This window comes from Sinocyclocheilus anshuiensis, unplaced genomic scaffold, assembly GCF_001515605.1.
Source record: "Sinocyclocheilus anshuiensis isolate Anshui unplaced genomic scaffold, SAMN03320099.WGS_v1.1 scaffold322, whole genome shotgun sequence".
Lineage (NCBI taxonomy): Eukaryota > Metazoa > Chordata > Actinopteri > Cypriniformes > Cyprinidae > Sinocyclocheilus > Sinocyclocheilus anshuiensis.
Window position 1 is genome coordinate 1546146 of NW_015542366.1, and position 4913 is coordinate 1551058.

The 4913-nt window shown below is 34.5% G+C and overlaps 1 long non-coding RNA gene across 1 annotated transcript; it reads right to left on the bottom strand.

Annotated features, from left to right (window-relative positions):
- Positions 1–560: 560 nt before the first annotated feature.
- On the bottom strand, positions 561–1106 carry LOC107692158 (uncharacterized). Its single transcript, XR_001634620.1, has 3 exons — positions 991–1106; positions 815–898; positions 561–636 (listed from the first exon to the last, which is right to left on the bottom strand). It is a non-coding gene; the product is annotated as an uncharacterized LOC107692158 (long non-coding RNA).
- Between the last annotated feature and the right edge of the window lie 3807 nt (positions 1107–4913).

Below are 4913 nucleotides of genomic sequence, written 5' to 3' on the forward strand. Positions count from 1 at the left end.
GATGTTAGAACTCACTTTGTTACATAATCATACCTGATTTCTCCCATTCTCTCCTATTCCTGCTATAATATGTGTGATCAAAAATGCACTACTGGTACCATGGTTAAATATAGAAAGCAAAGAGGACAATAGAAGACAAAACAAGATACATGTAAGAATGCATTAACTTTAACAACAAAGAATACACATAGCAGATGCAATAATATATATCAATAGGAAACCAAATAATGTTAATAAACAAATGAAAAAAAGTGTATCTTGTACACTTAAGTTCCAAACCAACATATAATTTTTTTAATCTGACACAAACAATTAAATTGCACAAATCCCTGATGATGACTAGTCCTTCTCAGATTAATTACATTTAATAGGCTGATGGTCCTAAAAAAATATAGTCTCTAGTCTCTGCATAAAATAAACTTCTACAACATTTGTCCATTCTTCACTAATAAAATCAGCTTAAATATTATATTAAACATATTATCTTTCATTTTGTTTCTTTAGTGAACTTTATCAGTGCACTTTAAAATTACAAAAACAATGTTTGTGCTAATAAAACAATAATGGCTGGATATATAGTCATTAGTGAACAGCGTACCATCCATGGAAAGCCACTAGATGTGGTGTTTGTGTACTCTGAAAAGGTAAGAAGTACAGAAACATAATATAAGATAAGAATATATGGCGATGAGTTCTCGGGGTGATCAATACACTACACACTATGTGGTATATACCAAATACTGTATATTATGTATTTAAAAGTTTTAAACAAAATACTATTTAACACTGAAACATAGTATTAGTTGGAAAATACCATTTGTACTCGATGTGTATTTCATGGTGGTAGATTCAACAGTTACATTTGTGACAGGCACTGGTGTAGAAGTAACGATTTCCCCTGTAATATAAAATGTGCAGCACACATGAAAGTTCGAAAATCGAACGATTTAATTGTCATGCTAATTTGTGTATTGTACGTCACACACTCACCTGCTTTGATAGTATCAAGTATGATGTCTAGAGGTATGGTACCATTCACAGTGGTCCTGTTAAGAATAGCTTCTACCTCAAATGAGCTTGGGACTATAGAAGGATTCTCAAAGATAAGAGTCATGTCAGCTTTAATGGAGCCCCTCCTGGAAATAAGAAAATGATAATTTTAACCCCCAGTGTCCTCCAGTGTGTTAAAAACATCCTGGACATCTGTATGATGAATTTGAAAGACCACAGCTGTCATGCTTACGTGAAAGAGTTGACTCTGCATCGCCTGTATCCTCTGAGATAGCTTGCCCTGTAAATTCTGTTTATCTGCATGTGATGAAAAATATGATAATTTTACCTAAAATAGAGTACAGCATGAGAATTATCCTAATATAATAATAACAACAATAATAATATGCACTCCCCTCGTGTGAATAAAAAAAAGCTAATTCAGTCATTTTTAACTTAGCATAAAAGGAAATATTTCTCAATTATGTTTATTTTTCTATTACAACATCTTTTCTTGAAAGAATTTTATTTATTTATTTATTTATTACTGTAAATAACATTTGGAATAACTTTCCAGCATGGTACGAATAGCCTCCAGCCATAGAATCCCCACCACCATAGAACAAGCCGTTTGGAGAATGGGTGGATGAATAGGCCAGGGGTAGCATTGTTTGGCTTTTGAAGCCACCTAGTGGCGCTTTGACTTTTGCAATTAATAATTCTGCCTTCACATACAGGTGCATCTCAATAAATTAGAATGTCGTGGAAAAGTTCATTTATTTCAGTAATTCAACTCAAATTGTGAAACTCGTGTATTAAATAAATTCAATGCACACAGACTGAAGTAGTTTAAGTCTTTGGTTCTTTTAATTGTTCCACGACATTCTAATTTATTGAGATGCACCTGTACTATAAGAATTGAAGTAAATATGAGAAACCGGCTTGGAAATAGCACGAAATTCTTCTAAAAAAATTATGTTAATGAACTTCTGTTTGGGAGCCGAGCTGTAGTAAATGGTAGGTTCCTTACTTGTACCTTTTTTTTTTTTTAAATTAAACTGTTGGTTGGTTAGTTAATTAATTAATTAATTAGCTCAAACTGTCAAAATTTTCTCTTGTTTAAATTATTTATCGATAGTTCCAATATCACTATAGCTTGTTCTAGTGTTGTTGTACAAACATAAATTAATTGTATGGAAAATATTTTCTCAATTTATCTAAGATTATTGAACAAATATACAGTATTTTCTCTGCCAAGTTCGAAATTTGTTGTAACGTTTATGAGTACTGAGAGTGTGGCTACGATCTTAGGCTCTTTGTCACAGGCAAATTTTAGAAATAAAACATGCCATAAAACATGCTTTCTTTGTAGTGTGCACTAGTATTGCCGTTTTTCTCAATTGCAAACACATTGTAACTGACATAGCCTATCATTTGGCCCGAATTTCCCAAACCATTCATTCAGTTCTCGAAACAAAGACACATTTCTTTAAAATTTTAAACATAATTCACCTGATTTCACACACACATACACATACAGTATAAATACAGTAGGCTACATAGTAGTAGATAAGATAACTTTCACTGTTCTGTGTACAGTAAATACTGTAGCACATGTTGTACACCCTGGTAACTAGCCAAGTACTTAATGTACTGTATTTTTAAACAATGACTTTCTAGGGGAGGTAGAGAAAGCCTTTTGACAGAAGACAATTAGATATTGATATTACTATTAGATATTAGATATTGCTATAGTATAGCAAATAAGGTCATTACCAATACTGTTATGCAATTTGGCAGAGGATGCTGAATTTATTTATTTATTTATTTGTTTATTTTTACTGAACAGTAATTAGCAATATAGTGTGTTGTGTGTTCATATTCAGTTCTTTGGTATTTGAACTTTCCTTTTCTAGTGCTTTTCATATAGATCTCTTTACAGTAGTGTAATGAAAGTAAACTTTTCTTAATGCTTATAAATTTCACTGTATCTGCAGAAATGTTGTTATAAATGGTGAATTATTTCATGAACCGTGAGTTACTGTAAGTAACCATGATGTACCAGCTGATTTGATAAATATCCTTTTAAAAGTAAATGGCATTTATGTTTGTAAAACAAGTTAGACTTACCTCAGTTACCACATGGGATGCCAATGCAATGAATTCAGGGGATGATCGGTTGTTATATATTTCTCTGAAAGTTTCATTTAGACTGAATCTTAAGTGTATGCTTCCTTCGTCAATGGTAGGAGGATCAGTGTTTGTGGCCTCTGTTGCTACTGTCGTCAGTGCAATTCCTGAATCTGTGGTACCAGATCTGTTTAATGTAGTATGTCCTGTTGATAAAGAACCAGTTTCAGGTTGAGTTGTAGGCTCTTGTATCACTCTTTTGACAGTGGTGGAGACCTCTGATGTATGAGACACTGTTACTGGCTTCATTGTTGTTGTTGTTGTCATTGTTTGTACTGTTTCAGAATGTAATACAGTGGATGAAACCTCACCAGATGCTCTCAATGTAGTTATTCCTGCTGATGAAGAACCAGTGTTAGCATGTGTTGTAGGTTCTTGTGTCACTCTTTCGACAGTTGTGGAGACTTCTGAGGTATGAGCCACTGTTACTGGCTTCACTGACATTAATGTTGTAGTTTCTTTTTGGGCTGATGAGGGTTCTGTTGTGACTTGAGATGTCACTGGTACCAAGGTTGAAGCTTTAGGTGCAGTAGCAGACTCTGCTAAGCTTGTTGTCGATGTTGTTGTTACTGTATCTACTGCCACAGAATGTAACACGGTAGATGAACCCTCAGCTAGTGTAGTCTTGGTTGATTCTGGTTCATTGCTAACAGTTGCTGCTGTGGTTGAGCCCGGTGCAGTTGCTGGCAATGCTGATGTCACTGGTACAAAGGTTGAAGCTTTGGGTGCAGTAGCAGACTCTGCTAGGCCTGTTGTTGTTGTCACAGTATCTACTGCCATAGAAAGTAATACAGCAGATGAAACCTCAGCTAGTGTAGACTTGGTTGTTTTCGGTCCATTGTTAGCGGTTGCTTCTGTGGTTATGCCCCAAGCAGTTGTTGGCAATGCTGATGATGCTCCTGTTGATGTTAAATTAGTTGCACTTGTTGCCTTTGCAGCTGTAAAAATCGCATTAGATGATGGTAGTTTTGTTGTTGGCGGTGCTGTTTCTGATGCAGACACTGTTGTTTCATTTGGTGTTATTGAAACTGTTTTGGTTGTTATAGGTTCTGTTGTGACTTGAGGTGATGATGACTCTGTTATTGCAGATTGTACTGCATTGCTTGTCACTGCCTCTGTTGTAGCTACTGTTTGTGTAGGCTGAAGTGTTGTCACAACACCTATAGGTACAGTATAGCAAATGAGCATCAAGTTAGTGTACAATAATAACATTAACATTTTTTAGTGTAACAATATCAGTAGTAATCAGTAATCAACTGTTTCATCAACTGTTTTCTGTCATTGTTTTTTTTCTTTTCCTTTCTTAAAATGTTCCTCTATCAATGTTCTTTTAAATATTACTTTGCTTGGTTATTTTGCTTGCTGTTGTTTTCCATCGCCGTGTATATTACAAAAAAATTACAAAATGGCCAACCCAAAAACTTCACATTATTTAAAACAATGTCTCTCTGCTTTTCCTGAAGCTCATCTTTATTATCGCAACGGGATAGTTCACCCAAAAATGAAAATTCTGTCGTCATTTACTCACTCTCGTCTCATGTCATTCTAAATCCTTAAGTCTTTCATTTGTCTTTGGAACACAAATGAAGATATTTCTCATGGAATATGAGATATTTCTGTCCCTCCATTGACAGTCTATGCAACTACCACTTTGACACTTCAAAAAGTGAATGAAGATATTGTAAAACTAATCCATATATATTGAGCGGTTTAGTCCAAATTTTCAGAAGAGA